This window comes from Cuculus canorus, chromosome 5, assembly GCF_017976375.1.
Source record: "Cuculus canorus isolate bCucCan1 chromosome 5, bCucCan1.pri, whole genome shotgun sequence".
In the NCBI taxonomy this organism is placed as follows: Eukaryota; Metazoa; Chordata; class Aves; order Cuculiformes; family Cuculidae; genus Cuculus; species Cuculus canorus.
Window position 1 is genome coordinate 60,880,979 of NC_071405.1, and position 16,982 is coordinate 60,897,960.

Consider the following 16,982-nt stretch of genomic DNA (forward strand, 5'->3'; position numbering starts at 1 on the left):
AACAACATTCAGATGAGCCACAATTCAGTTTGTCAGGCTTGGCTTCCTTTCATAATTTTTTTTTCTTCCTGACACTATGAACCTGCTGCTGCTGTCAAAAGATGTAAAGTTTATTTCTGTACACATTTTGCTTCTCATTTCCGTATGAATGGCTCCTATGTCTTGAGGCACAGAAACGTTATTTTCTGTGGACTGAATTTAGGCTTCTCAGGAATAACTACATAGGTATGGCATGTTACAAGCAGAAAGAGTAGCTAAAGGGTCTAAATTCTACCTTTAGCTATCTTCTTTCTAATTCACTTCAAGTCACTTAAATAATTATTCTTAAGTAAAAATCTCACTGTATGGTACAGTGCTATACATAAAAAGCAACTACAGTAATGCAGCACAGCATGGAGTTCTAAATGATACAGCAGTATAATATTTTACATTCAGACCGTAGATGAAAAACTGCACAACATAAATGAAATGTTTTCACTGGTATTCATTAATTTTATTCTCATGTTCAAGACACATAATCTTAATGAAATGCATTTTAAGCTTTCATAAATGCACATCTCAGAAATATAAAAGAAGTATTAGTAGTGTCTAATATTATTCTGATAGGAAGAAAAGATGTGTACTTGTATGAAAATATTCTCAAGAAAATTGGAGCTGATACATGTAGTTTATCACCTGCGAAGTATTTTAGTAAAAATAGTAATAAAATAGTGAAATTTTCATAAGCATTTATTATTGGTCAGCTCTGTTTAAGTTTCATGCACATTCTTAATAATTTCTGCAGAAGCAATGTTTCTTGAACTATAGGACAAGATTCATGGGGAGAATTACGTTCCTAAAGTAGCTGTGAGGCATCTAAATAAAAACACAATATTTTATTCTGTAGCATTCACAAAATCCTTACTGAACTGATGCCTGTAAGTGTCTAGAGGTGTTCAGCATCTACATTTTTTTGCAAATACTATTCCTGTAATGTTTTGTTAGACACATGCTGAACAACCTATACTTTCAAAACACTAGGAAAAATATCAGCTAACAATCTAAGCCCAGAGTAATTCACAGATTAATTTCACAACCCTGTGTGTGGGTCCTGAAAGTATTGCCTATACTTAGCTGTCAATTACAGACTGAAGTGATTTATATTATCTTCCTAGAGGTTTGGGTTTGCTTCTGTAGTTCATATAAAAAATGACTTACACACATGGTATTACTATACTATAATGAGTCATTTGTTAATTATTTTTGACATCTAGGATAGTAAAAATATACTACTGTTCCAGTTATTAATAGAATTGGCCTATCTTGATGATACTCAAATAGACCAAACTGCCGTGATTGTTGGAAAAATTGCCACCAACTCACACTTTCACCTTTAAAATGGTGCAGGTATTTTTTTTATCTAACTTCTGTGAAGATGAGTACAACCTGCAAGCCTGTCTTTACTTAACTGACAAGCAGTGTTTAACGTATTTTAGTGTAAAAGCCTTTCAGCAAAATGCATGATGACTACGCAGGCTATCAAAAACAATCTTCAACCGACCACATGCTGTGTAAGGGTACCAGTGAAATACTTCATAAACAGACGGAATGCAAACATGCACAAACACACAAACCACTAATGCCATAACCAACCTCAAGCACAGTACAAACAAAATGCATGCCAAGAAACCTGCTTAAAAATTTGTGTTATAGAAAAATACACTTCCAATGTCTGAAAATTTATTTGACTACTTATCATACAAGAAACAAAACTATGCAAAGTCCATGATGACCTTTGACTGAAACTTCTGCCAAGCTCCAGAGGCTGTTTATTGTTCGCTGTCCATGGGTAGATATGTTAAGTATGATCTTTAGGGTAGCACTTCTTGTTCTCCATGCACATGTCACCTAATAAAAATAGGCAATACATGATACGTGATCACATTTATTAAAAAATCAGCAATTATTAAGTAAGCATTTGAATACTCAGCAAAAATAAAAATCTAAATCTTAGAACCAATTCAATCCTGATAGAAATCCACTTACTTCAATATCTGGGTGAGTTCATTTCCATATAGATTTTAAAGATAGTTTCATTTTTATTGGACTGATCACAGTGCATATGAGAACTACAACCATGCTTCTGAAAACACCTAAAGCCTCACAATGGCATCACAAAGCCAAGCACTTCGTGAAAAGCACTTTGTGAAACCCTTGGCAAGCAGACTTGCAGCAGACGAATCTGAATAGGACTTAGATCTAAGTGAAAAACAGAGACGGGCGCTGTTAAGTAGAAAATACAGAGAAGAAAGTCAGAGCCCAGAACCTGTCCTTCAGAAGGAGTTAGGTCTATCAGTTCAGTGTGCATGCCAGAGTTTAGTCTCAGGTTCCTCCCTTCCAATCTCTTCTGGGGGAGGTTGTGAACTAGGACCAGTTTAGCACCAAGCTTTAAGACAGAAATGACAAAAGATGTAATTTAATGAAAATTACTCCCAGATTCTTCTTATGTCGTTTTCCTACTGATGTGGCAAACAGCAGTGTTGTGGCAGGCTCTGCACTGCAATCATGGCCAAATATGTAACTACTTACTCTAGTCTTTTACCTGCTGGACCGCTGACTTTTCTTTTTTTTTTTTCCCTCACAGGTTTATATATTCACAAAATCTGCACGAACACCGTGATCTTCATTCCTCTGAAAAATGTTTACAGGAAAAGCTGTGGCAGAAGAGTGTAGATAAAAAGATGGACTGGTAGCACACCTCTGGTTTCATCAGGCTAAACTTACTTTATGCTAATACTTAAAATCCCTAGCTGGGCACAGGACATCCAAGCTGCAGTTCACTGAGAATCAGAATTGTATCAGAGAGTGAGCTGACTGGTAAGAGGTGCTGAGGAGAGAGAGGAAAGTCCAGGCGCAACACAAATCCAAGCATAGTTTTGCTAGGCGTCCTAATTAATGGCTACTAAGAAATATTGAGGTAAATCTTTCAGGGCATGTCTAAGCTGTCATCTACACACAAGAAGGTTTAAAGATCACAGTGAAAAAATGTGAATGGTCTCAAGCTACTATCAGAAAATTACTAGATTAAACCAAACAAGTTTCACTGACGACTAAACAGACTGCAGTGTGGGCACTGATTTATCTGTTCTGATGACTCATACCGGGACAATTTAACCAGTTGTCCAATCACGCAGGAGAAGCCACTGTCCCCATAGTAGGAACAGGATGTTCATTCCCCAGATGTCTGTTTATAAGCATATTAAAATAAGTGCAATTAGTGGTCTTGCAAAGTGATACACAATTTCATATTGCAGATTGGCTGAAAGGTGATACGTCACCTCTTCATCCATACTGTTCAGCAGATGCCCCAGGAGAATTATCATTTAAATTCAACAAATATCACAATCTTCATTACCAGATTGCACTGATTAAACTAGTCAAATTCTAAATTAATTCAATTAAATGGGTGCAGTTTTTGCATTACAGCTCAGTCCTCAGAAAAGAACCACTTCTTAATTAGATTATTTACTGTTCTTTGTTTTTATTAACACTTAATTTGAAACTGAATAAAAAGTAAGAAGTAAAGACATTTTGTGATTTTCATTAAAGGAATCAGTGTGTGCCAAAAACATGTTTCTGAATACTCTTCAGGAGCAGGAAGGTCTTCAGGAGAAGGTGGTAAAGCAAGTTATCACTGACATTTTAGATTTACAGATAAAGCCAAACCTCCCTTTTTTTATCCAGGTGGACATAGAAAGAAGTGAGAGTTCCTAAGGGGTGTTTTTCAGACCTTTTCCTAAATGGGAATGAAGTAACAAGAGAGTTATTTTTCTTTTCTTTTCTTTACTCTTCAGATCTTGCTAATACACAGCTTTAAATGTCCTCCTTTATTATCTATGCATCCATATTCTCTATGTCTTTTCCCCAGCGACTGCCTCTGAAGCATACTGATTAAAATGAACTGTGTACACCTGCCCATCCTCTGCAGAAGCAAGTTTTTTCAATTTTTCCCTCTGACTGAACATCAACTTGGGACAATCCACAGTACCACATTTCAAATTGAGATTTGAGAATTTGCTGGTTAGTACAAAATGTAACATTACGCTTTTGTAAATTTAGAATGAACTTTCTCCTCTTGGTAGCAGAATTCTGATGCACAGTTTTTGTGTGTCCTTCTTCCTCAGATATAACATAAGGAAGCTGCTGGAGATGTGGGTATTGCATTCCTGTTTTTTTTAAGTGGTTACCTACTTGCTCAAATTCTTTTGTAGCAATAAACCTCTCCTGTTGCAGTGAAGTGACTTTAGTTTATATTTAAAAAATAGAGCAACTAAAGCTTTGGCTTTGATGAGTATTATCCACCAGAAACCATTCTTGATTTGGAAGGTTTTGGCTATGGTGGTGCAAATCCCATGATACAACTTCAGACTATAGGTCAGCAGGCGATATTCCAGTTGCTTTGCAATAACTGAGCATGACTCAGTGAATAAAGACATCAGGTCTGGACATTTCTGTAGCTATGCCACAGAACTTGTGGCCAGAAGCCTTTAAACCCACATACTTGTCTGTGTGTTTATTAATGTCATCCCTTGTGGCAAATGCAATATATAGTTTAAAAAAATAATGCTCTATTTTTTTAAACTGGATTTATAAAGTCCAAATGTTTGCTTAGAAATTAAACATTTTGGTACTGGGGCCTCCAGGATATGTTGGCGGTGGAAAAAAATAACCTACACCAGATGGCAGAGGTTAAAGAAATACTATAAAATATGGCTTCTATTCATACAGTTCTCAGACAAACAGAACCCTAAGCAGAAAAAAAACTGTGAAAGTGGAAAACCTTTTCATTTGCTTACATTTCTCTTTGCTACTCAGCAAACCTGAGAGGTATTGTATCATCACGTATCAAGAAAGTAATATGCCAGATTGTTGTAACAGGTGGAATATGTTTGTTTGTAACACGTTGAATCTGAAATAAAGAAAGGACCAAAGTTACTAAAGGTTCTACAAAAACATTTACAAAATGTAAGTACCTCGGTTTTGTACCTGCAAAGCTTACTGCATAAATAAGAATTTGAGATAATTGCTCCATTTTGCACACAAAATATAAAAATTAAACCCTCTGTTTTTTACAGGCTCAGTTGATTTGTCTAGGTGAACATGTAAGCTAAGGAGATAATTCTGCATTCACATTTTTAAATAACCATTTCATAAATATAAAGGACAGCATATTTTATCTAGACTTCACCTATTTTATCTAAACTAAATCATCTCTACACCTCATCCTTAGTTTTTGTATTTGTTTCTAAAGCCTCTTAAAATCACAATTGTTTTGTAACTTTATCGTATTTGACTTACATAGAATTTACTGAATCTATTATTTTTATAATATAAATGCATCCTTGTAATAAAAATACTTCTGGTAAATTTTTGTCACTTCAAAATAATCCGCTGTGAACCCCAAACTGTAATAGAAAATGTGTGATGTAACCCATTTTATTATCATATATATAGTGACATGTTTAAAACAGAGGAATAAAGCTGATGTGAACTTGGACACAATGGACCACGTCAAAAATATTCAGTTGTCAAAATGCAGATGGCATAAAAGCACAGAAATACATCAGTTATTGGATATTTTTTTTAATAGGAGCTATTGTGTAGATTCTTACAATTGATCAGGTGCCTAAAAATGTGGGTGGATAGCCAGTGAGGTCGTCAAGGATACCTAAATATTTCTTGGAAATCCTGATTTGTTTATCTGAACAATTAGGTAATTAATGCTATGAAAGACATAGTCTAATGTCTGAGGTAGATAGAATTAAATGTTCTCCCATATAAGCAGTGGTTAAAAAGGAAAACAGCGAGGTGTCTGTGGAGGGATAACTCCCATTGAAATCTTGTCCTTTTCCCTAAGAAAAAAAAAAGGGAAAAAATTAGCTGAAGCAAATGGCAAACTCTGCACAATGAAAGCAACTACTGAGCAGTTCTTGAGAACATCCTGTAAAGATTTTATGTATTTGAAGTTTCTGAGCTACAAGCACACTACTAATGAAATGACACTACTAAGGGCACTCAAAACGATGGTTAAGATTGGTAACAAGCTACCTGGCTGATCTCAAGAGTTCAGCTAGAGGCAGGCTCTGCTTTTTACTTCCTGAGCAGTTCCTGAGAGACAGGGAGGAATCTTGAAATTCAGAAAGTTCTTAAAACTACTATTACTATTTCCTCCTTCTACCCACTCTATTTTTGCCCCCTTTGCCTGTAAAAGTACTGGCATTTTGCTGTGAATACAAAGCCGCTTTAGGATGGATAGAGTCAATGTTCATAATAAACTCATCACTTATTGCTAGGCAACACTGAGCAATGTGAATTTGTCACTTCTGTTTGGTGCAACTTTCAATTTCACCTCCAACTGTAACAATATAGCCTGCTATATTTTAGATGCCACTGTGGTTGGATGCCATCCCAGGAAAGATGTGAACTACTACTGACAGGGAGTGAATGACTGGCAATGGGCATAAGCAGTTTTTTGATTCTTAAGCCTTGACATATAATTAATTGTTAGATTTATTCTTCCGTGAAACTCATACTTCATGATTCCTACTTACTGATTGCCTTTCAGAAAAGGCAAATGGAACATGCAAATTTCCAATGAGTCAAAGTTATTTTGCCTCTTCACTTTTATTCATTTTGTATTTGCTCTGTTCATATTGTTCTGCAACAGCTGTATTTTTGAGGGGTTACTATTTGTAAAATACAGATATTAAGTATTTTCATTCAAGTTAATATTATTATTTCTAAGGCATACTCAATTATTTGAATAAATATATTCCTTAACTTAGGAAACTGATTCCGATTACAATAGCTCAAGCATCCAACATCACCAGCTGTCGAGGAGCTCAGATTTTTGCAGAATAAATACAGTAGTCACAATTTTTTCAACTCAAATGAAATTCCCCATTCAAGACAAAATAAGTGTAATGCCATTACATGCTATCTAGTCTTTTTTGATTAAAGGACTGGTAATTTTGTTTTTATAATTTGTGTGTGACTGTCTAACCTGATTACTAGGTCTCTGCTCTTTGATCTTTGATAAATTAGGTCAGTTTGGGGGCAAAAAAGGAAAACTGAAAATTGATATTGTTTCACTACCTTTGGCTAAAATGTAGCTAGAATGAGGGACAAATTTATACTGCAAATAAAATATACATCTTCTAAAAAAATCATCATTATCTCCTGTCATTTCTCAAAATGTTTAGAAACATTTCATAACCCCATTAACTACAGAAACATGCCAAACAATTGAGAATCTGAGTAATAGTTTAGTCTTTGCATATTTTGACTGACCTGCTGAAAACAAAAGGAGTTTCTGTAACTGTATGAATGAACCATGGCATGTGCGTGTTCTTTTAAGAAAGGCCAAGGGTGCAGTTCTATTTTCTTAGCTCTGCTTTCATATTTATGTGTCTCATTTCCAGCTCATTGCTGATGCCTTAGTTGCACTATCCATCAACACTTTTATCCTCCTTGTTCCTCAAAAAGAACATAAAATCCTTTTTTATGTGGTGGTAATATTATTGCAAATAAAAGCAAATACCAAAATCTTTATTAGTCTGCCAAAATAATAAACTATTTAATAAAAGCATGCTGTAAAAATAAGGTAATTTGCATCACTCAAGTTTCTTGCAGGAAATACAGAGAATTATTGGTCAAAAAGCACAAAGTGACAGCAATTATTTCTGTGGTTGATCTAATGCTGCCTGAAAATGGGTTAAAAAATGCACTGAGGTTTTGCAAGTTTGCTATCTTAAATGTTTGTTTTTAATGCTATTGTATACAGAGGAGCCTGGGAAAATCAATTTTTCAAAGCTCCACTTTTTTTACCAGTCCTCTCCATAATGGAAGAAGGAGAGACTAGATAGACCTTATTAGAAATCTTTACTGCAAAGCTCAGAGCAACCTTCTGACTCCCATACTGCCACAAGATTTATCATCCAAATATTTACCATTCTTATATTCCTTATTAATAGTATTTAGTTTGGATTTGTGTCACGTTTAGCTATGATTTTTTCCACCCTTCCCTTTTGTCATAGTTGCAGACAGATCAATGCAAAGTTTCTGTTTAAGAAGTTCATTAAACGTTTGAAGTTAGTCCAAATATGTTTTTAAAATCTAGTATCTAATATCTGATCCTTTTTTCTTGTAGTACTACAAACCTGACCGTTATTTTCTCACTGCAGTTTCTCTCCCCATCTGGCAGTTCTGCAAATATGTTATTGACAGAGCATAGAAAAATCAGTTGCTGTGGTGAGATTTAAACACTGCTTGTGATGTCCCTGCATACGTCCCCAAAAGAACCTGCATACAAATATAAAAACAAGATAAACATATGAATTTATAAGATTATAAATAAATTCATTCACCAGGAACGAAGTATTTACTGTAATTTCCATACTCTAAACGTTAGGGATTGATCTTTGGAACTATTGATTTAAAAGGTTTCTGAAAAGACTTTTTTTTTCATTCTTATTTCGATGTTATTTTGTAACTTATGCAGTTGTAAACCCCTACAAATCTCAAAATACTCTGCAAGACAGAGCTATGCTGACTTTACTGACAGAGAAACTGAAACAAAGAGCAGCTGAAGTCATATGAACGATCACACAACAATCAACAAGTTATTGACAAGAGAATAAAATTCCGAGATTCAGATTACTGGTGCTGTCACAGTATTTTTGGGCTCTACTGCCTCTGCTTCTTAAGAACAATAGAGATGCTCCACGTATTTAGAGGATGAGACCTGTATAGAAATCAAATATTTTAAAAATACATTAAATATATTGAAATGAGTACTTCATGGAGCCCTGTTAGTACATTCAATCATGCTTTAAACCATAAACCAGCCAGGAGTTATTCTCCTTGCTTCACAGACTGCAGACTGCTGAAAGCTGAATTAATTCTTCTATGAAATAATGCTTAGGATGTCACGTGATATGTGCAGGGTAGATAAAAAGCACGTATGTTAGGAGCAGCACTTTTTTTTATTCTGAAGGTGTGGAGATTCTGTCTTTGCATATATTAATAGGTTTAGCAACAGTGATTTTTTTGTCTTGCATACACCTGAGCTGGAGTATACATTCTGGTAAAGATACCCATATGTAGCAAAACCAGTAGTTTCCAAAATTGACTTTTTTGGATACTGCACACAGTAACAGCAGTTGGGAGTAACAGCTCTCAGATCTATGCAGGACTGTGTACTTCAGCAGGAAGGTGTTCAAGACAACCATACAATTGAAGTCCAGAACATATGCCACTGTTTCAGAATACTCCATCATTAATCAGCAGTACTGTTTAAATTAAAAGCCCTTGCTTTGTCTGTGCATGGTATTTATTGGGATTGCTATGCTATGTATACATCATTAAAACAAATAGTACCGATGGGATTTTAAAAGACTTAGATAATTGTATGAACGCTAATTAGAGCTTTGCCTATTCAGGCTAAGATATGCAATAAGGACATAATCAAATCACATTTTTCAGAATATTACATCTTATATTTCCTGTGAAACTCAGATTTGCAAAGGTCTTTTAAGGATAAATTCTCAGCTGGGTTGCTTAGGTAGAAAAAAAATAAGTAAATTGTCAACGGTGAAACAAATCAGTGGAAGATTCCTGTAGACAATAATTAGTGACTGAAAAGATTACTTAAATTCCCTTCAGCTTTTACAAAAAGCACCTGACCAAACAAATAAACAATCCAAACCAGGCAACGACAACTAGCAAATTGAAATTAATGTCCATTATAGCTGATCCTGTCTGTTAACAGCCCAGGTGACTACGGCCAAAGAATCTATGATATAAATCCATGTTCACAACTTGGCCTTTGAAGTAAATCTCTGCAGATGGATGGTAAACTGCTGCTTATCTCAGCTCTTATTCTTGAAGTTGCAACAATTCTGTAATGTTACTGAAGTAACATAGTGACTGCAAAACTGTATGTTTTTGAAAATCATAATGCTTACACTAAAAGGCATCCTGGTTTTCGTCTTTGCCCACTTTCTCAGGCATTATAGAACCAATGGGACAATCAAAAGAGATCTTATTGTTCAAAACCAGTTCTTACTGATATAGTAATCAGAAGTGTCTTTCAGACTCTTGCGAAGTATTTACTTCAAAGCTTAAACAACATCAAAGAAAGCATATAGACAAAGCAGTGTTGGAAAGGAAGTAACATGCCCTTATTTTTAGCACTTGCCCACTTGTCACTCTTGATCTGCCTTTCAAATGTAGTGTAATCTAGTTTTTATGCATACTATATGCTCATACAGACAATTTCCTCATTTCAGAGTATGCAGAGTTTGGTAAAGGCTTTTGTACTTTTCCTTAACCTGTTTCAGAAATAGTACTGTCACCATTTGTCTCAGTAAAGCATAGGATGAAGGAAATTGACATTTTTCTATATAGAAGTGAAAAGATTATTTTTATCAAAGACTAGATTCCCTCTTCCCCTCCAGTTAGATTTGAATTTGGTCACTTCAGGGCTTACTGCATAGGGTGATTTTAAGTAATGGTCCCTCTGGTTGCAGGCTCTATCACCTAATAATTGACCATGACAGGAATTTTATGTCCAAAGCCAAGGGGTAGAGTGAATAGCATATGTCAGGGTCAATTATAAGGTGGAAGACCCTGCAACAAAAAAGACTGCACTGATTAGAGCACGATGTTGACATGGGAGCTGATGCTTCAATGTTATTTGAAAGGGCACTGTCACAGCCACCCTTCCTTGAGGTCTCAAAATCAGAGGTGGATTATGTCAGTGCTTTATACTACATATGATGTAATCAAGTTCAACAGGACATTGAAAGTTACAATTGATTTCTTGCTTTTTTGCAGTGATAAAATGCATTCTCTGTATCACTCAAAATTAAGCTTGCTACTTTGCTAATTAGATCAAAACAGCTCCATGCTTACTAGATTAATTCTCTCTTGAAAAATCTGACTGTGAGATGAAACGAATATTAAATGTGACACAGTTAAAAACTGTTTTGATTGTTAAAGTTATTTTTATTTGTACTGGCAAAATTGAACACAATAGGAACAGTGGAATAGAGAGAAAACAGTCCTTTCTACAGCTGAAAGCTATGTTAGAAGCATTTTACGGTACAGGAAGAATTTTACACTGAAACAAATGCACCAAAAAAAGGTGGTGTTTCCCTATTCCCCCAAAACCTCAGCAGTTTTAACTGTTCCTAAGTAGTGATGAACTGCAGAACCACTTAGCAAGTGAGTAATGATCCCAAATTACAAACCGCCACAGTAAAATATTAATTTGTAGATAGTCATTGTACCAGTCCAATTCTCGACTCTTTTCTTTGAAAGCTGTTCCGCTAAACTTCTGCATCTCTGTAAAAATATCACAGTCTTTTCTCCCTATAAGATCCCAGTGGTTAAGCTTGTGATGATGGAGAAGATACTGTAACTTAAAATCATTAACTAGATAGCTAATTTCTCTCTGTTCTCGTGGGTTATTATCCATAGGCACATTTTTCCTGGGTGTTTTGCAGCCATCAGATAGATGGCTAACTCCCAACAAATTAAAGCCCATAATCTTAGATACAAAGTTGTTGCATGATGATCAGATAATAAGGACTATTGAGCCTACAAGATCTTTTTATTTTCCTCCAGAATGGTTAATAGATCACACTCTCCAACATACAGAAACGCTCCAAATTTTCATCTTCAGAGACTTGATTGGCAGTTAATATAGCTTCACAGGAAACATGTCATGTTAGATAACAGGGACTTGGTTTTGAATCTTGTACATGCACTTCTTTATGATAAACTCATCTCTGATCTACTTTTGTTGCAATGTATTTAAAATCTATGCAAATTTAAAAATTGAAATGTTTACCTCTAAAAATAACCCTTTTTTTTTTCCTTTGTAAGTGAGAAAAAGACAGGATATAAAAGTTCTTTAACCTGCAAATAAAACATCCACACTTAAGTTTTTCCATTGCAGTCAAAATATGTATAGATATATGCAGAATACAAGCTGCTTTGGTACTACAGGCTTTCTGGTGAGCTCCAGGTCCTCAAATTTTTTTTTTCCCATTGAAAGTACTGAAGGACTTGAAATGGAGAAAAATACATTAAAATCCACTAGATTAAGCTGAAGAGAAAAAAGGTAAATGAAGGATTTTGCCAGTCAAACTCCACAGTTTCTCTTGGTGGTAATTACTGTTAGTGCTTTTAATAATAAAGTAATAATTTCAAACACTGAAAAGTGATCAAGTCAAGAGAAAGAATTGCTCAGCTGCAAATGAATATTAATTTTAGTTTGTGCTACTGCCTGCTGGAAATGGAAACAGACTGGTCATTTTGAAGCATGACCTTATAAGGTTAATTCTATACTTTTGACTTGCTGAAGATTGGCAGATTGATTAATGAAAATTAGGTTCATTAAAAGCATAGAAAAACTGGCATCATATAAGTACCATTACCTGTCAGTCAAGAGCATATACAATGCTATCTTAGGCTAAATTCTGTTTGTTGCACTGGTTAATAAATAGAGGTCTAAGACTCTTCTTGAATGCTAAATAAAGTTGCTGGATTTCATAGTTCCACAGAAACAAGCCAAATCACCTATGAAAATGACAGGCCTTGTTGTATCAGAGCTAGGAACTATAGGATTAGCTGTATATATTTTTAGTAGCGTTTACATGGAGTATTTAAGAGCAAGAAGCCCATAGGTCCAGTAAGTCATCCTTCACGTACAGCATTGATCACTGGAGCCATATCTGTGTGAATGGCTACAGACAGACCTGAAGTCACTGTATGCCTATTACCACCTAAAAAGAAGTGATCAGTGTGATACGGTCTTTGAGCTAATCTTAAGTAGGTTGTATTATCTTGGCCATAACACACTGGTAGCATGGTTATGCAGCATTCAAAGTGAAGCTCTTTATATCTGGTGAGCTTGAAATATAGACAGAACGACCTTGAGTACTTCTACATCCAGATGGGGAGATAACGGCTCCTGAGAAATTCCTTTCATTCAGATTTTAGTAGTACGTCAAAACACCTCATGCTTGTCAACCAGAAGTTTTTTTCCCAAAATTTAATTCCAGTATATCTCATAGATGAGTTGATAATATCCTGCTTATTGTGAAGTAAGTGAAGATTCGGGGAAGTTGTCAATGACAGACAGCTAAAGGAACTCTGCCGCCAGTTTCTTAGTTAGACAGACAGAAGTATCCTCCTGTAAAATCTCAAGTAATTTTTCTGTATTATACAAACAGCTTTGGTTATTAACAGCAATAAAAATTCTGCCACCTGTTAGATGCAGAAAACACCTCTGACTGCAGGAGAGTCAGAGCAGGACACCCTAAAGAGAAGCAATAGTGGCACACTGCCAGCTATACCCATGAAAACCGTAACCTTCCTCTTTCAGACTTGGCATGATAAGCAAAGGAGACGATTTTCAAAATCTTTATTTCAAAATGAAAATATTCTTCTAACATTATGTCTGCTTTATATATGCAGTATTCCATTACATACTGGTGATTATAATAGGAAATCTTTTAATTAAGAACTTCAGCAGTTCACCTTTAACTGCCAGTCACTCGATAATTGGCCCTTTTCTAATAGGCACTGCAGCTCAGGTATGCTAACGTGACTGTTTCTCAGAATAACTTACTGAAAGTAAGTTATTTTTGGAACTCATTTATAAGAGAACTTAATTAGCTATTCCAGATCATTAGGGATACTGCATTGCGTTTTTAATCCTCTGACAGGCTCCTCCAGTTATATTAATTCATTACAATTATTTTCAACTTTCTAGGCAGAAAAGGGTGAGAAAGAAGCACTGAGCCATTGCTGGCTTTCTGTACAAACTAGCCAGTATTTCCCCAAGAAGAAAGGCAGCCTTGGTGAATTTTATTGTTTCAGCTTCTGCAGCAGTGTAGCAGAATGTCTTGGGGCAATCAGCTTGAAAGATGATGCACTGTCTTTTGTCCGCTGTTGTATGGCAGAACCTTTTAAAAGCAATGAAACCACACCAGAGCTATTTCGTCAGGTGAGAATGAACAGCTTTTCTCACTGAATATATTCCAAATAATTTGAAAATAGCAACTTTTTGGGGTAAAATACAGATTTCTCTTGAAACTCCACTTCACTAATTCAATTTTGACATATTTCACAAATTCTGGGAGCCAAATCCCACTTTATTTGTGTAAATAATTACTGATGTCTTCATCAAATGGAAGTAAAAATTCCAGTCTCACTAGCAAATGAAGCAGATTTTGGTCCTGCAATGTAGTATGTAACATCTACTTCAAACAAGTCTGACTTGTAAGTGGAAATTTGTTTTTTTGAAAGCTGTAAAACTGAACGCAACAGAACCATCTGCTGAAAAAAACAGCAACATAGTATCAGAATAGATAATAACAGACCTTTGAGAAAATAAGGGACTTGAGAATTCTCTTTTCCAGATCTTCTAAAATTGCTACTTAGATGAGAGCTTTACAAGTCTTTGAATATTTGTTATACGGCTGTGTGATTAAAGCTTCTTATTTTATGGCCGATTTTTATACTATTTTTTTTTCCAAAGGAGCAGAATAACTTGTGTACGTGATTTTTAGACTTTCTAGATAGCACTGCTATGTATTGCAAATAAGGATCTTTTGTGTGGACAACTACCAGCCAAATTATTCCTTCTTGTGATAACAAAAATTAAAATATTTCATTTAAACTCAGAAAAGATAGAGATTTATGATATAATACTTCTCCTTTTTCCTTTTTTTTTTTTTCCAATAAATCAAATATCTTTGTTCTGCCTTTTTTACAGTTCCTCAGAGGTGTGGTTATTTTCTACCAGTTCATATACTATGCAGTATTGCTTCAATCAATTTAGTAACCTCTGCTAAAATCTCTGAGTACACGGGATTTACAGTTTTAATTCAGAACAACCCACCATCACCTTTCTATGCCAAAACCAGAAGGCCTAACGCTCTACCAAAATCCCTGCCCTTACATCAGAATTTCACATCTAAGTAATCTTCTTTCAGATCATCTAAGACGTTTACAGAGCAGAAAAAGCTTTCCAGGAATTATACATTAAGTCATCATTGCTAAACTAGAAGGAATTCCAACTGTCCTGCAATTCCAATGTAAAATATTCTGTCTCATAACAGCTGGCCTGTGATGGCCAAAGCATGAAATACAGATTTATTATTTAAGACATACACTTCTTGTAATTATTCCTATACAGAAAAATCCATATTGTGATTACTAACTCTCCACAACTACTTATCAAGTAAGTTTTATACTAATTGTCACTTCTTTTCAAATGTGTATTTAGGAAGGCATCACCACCTTCACATCTGCCTATAATTTTCCACATTTATTTTACAAGTTCCAGTAACTTATTGTACAAATCATGTGCACTTTCCAATCAGCTAAAAAAAAAAAAAGTTTTTTTTCCAACTATTTCATGAGCTGTGCATACAAAACACACACATTTACCTCTCTAGGCATTTATTTTGGCACATTAATTTCTGTAATCAAAATCCTTTTTCTTAGAATATTTTCTTCTCATTTTCTTCCATCTTTTCTCTTCCTCGGAACTGCAGACCCAACAATTTGTGAGTAAGGAACTTGTTTTTCAGAGGCTTGGACAAAGCCTGATTGATAAAGATTGTTATATAGCATTGTGTAATATTAAGTTACAGAGGACTGATGAGCTAGCACTGGGGATACATAAAGCACACCCTTCATCCCAGCCCTGAGGAACAAAGCCTTTTATGTTCGCTACACTGGTTGCTGCCACTAAATTCAATAGGAGCCATGAATTGGCATTCCTGACAACTGCCAATTTACAGGTTGGTTCACAGACACCAATGCTGGACGGCAGATTAGGATACAGAGTGTGGCGGCACTGGGGCTCACTCCAAGACACTGTGCTTGTACCCACTGAGCCTGCACACCAGGCTCCAGCCAGGGTGAGCAACTCACAGCACACCAGTGGCTTCACGTCCCAGTTCTCCCCATTCAGAGCCTGGAGAGTGGTGGGCCCTCAGCCAAAAACAGCACCGGGAGAATCCCAGCAGTGGTTTTATCTGGCAGCCTAAGACTTACATCAAGTTAGTGTAGTGACCAGTTTTCCTGTAAGCACCCACAGATTTTTTTTCGGTGATTTAGGAAAAATGACACTGCATCTGGACTCGGCCACTGGGCACCTCGGCGAGCTTCTCCTGAAGTCCGACTGCAAACCTGTAGCGGGGTTGCTCGTCTGCCTTAACTGCGGGATCGCTCAGAAACTGGGGAAAATTTTCTGAGCCATCAGGGATTGTTGGACACAGCCCTGGGCGGATTTGCCCCCCAAATACGAGGTTTGGCCACAACAACTTCAAATAATTCCAAACATCAGGGATCGTTCAGAAGATTGGCGCAAACCGGAGACCAGATTAGACTCGTGGTCTGAGGAAGCTGAACTGCAAAGCGTAGAGGGGACGTTTTGCGCTGGCAGCGAGCGCTGTCTCCTCTCCCTCCTCTCCCTGACGCGGCCGCCCGGGGAGAGGCCTTCGCCCGCCGAGCCGGGAGCGCCCACGCCGCCCCTGGGCCTGCACCGCGGCGATGGCGAGGAGGTCGCTCCCGTTCCCTACACCGCAATCGTTCAGAACCACGTTGGCGGCAGACGAGAAGGAAACAATCCGGGCGAGGGTGGAGGGTAGGGGGGGGAGGTAGGGGACGCGCCCGGTCCTGCCCGGCGTTCGCCCGCCCCGCCCTCCACGGGCGCCCCGCGCGTCGCCTCACGCGCGCGCCGCCCCCTCCGCCGGCTGCGCCGCGGCGGCCTCGGCCTCTGCCCCTCGCGCTCCCCGCGTGCGCCGCGCGGGAGGGGGGGCGGCGGGGCGTCCCGGGCAGGGCGAGGCGGCGGTTCTTTGCGCCGCCCGGCCGCTCAGGCAGCGCCCCGGCCCGCCCCGGGAGGAGGGCCTTGAGCGGGG

General features: G+C 37.2%; 1 long non-coding RNA gene across 1 annotated transcript; it reads right to left on the reverse strand.

Moving 5' to 3' along the window:
• Window positions 1–688: 688 nt before the first annotated feature.
• Window positions 689–16,702, reverse strand: LOC128852296 (uncharacterized). The gene is made up of 6 exons (XR_008450043.1): window positions 16,117–16,702; window positions 11,894–11,961; window positions 7,330–8,340; window positions 5,652–5,891; window positions 4,836–4,948; window positions 689–1,887 (listed from the first exon to the last, which is right to left on the reverse strand). It is a non-coding gene; the product is annotated as an uncharacterized LOC128852296 (long non-coding RNA).
• Window positions 16,703–16,982: the final 280 nt, after the last annotated feature.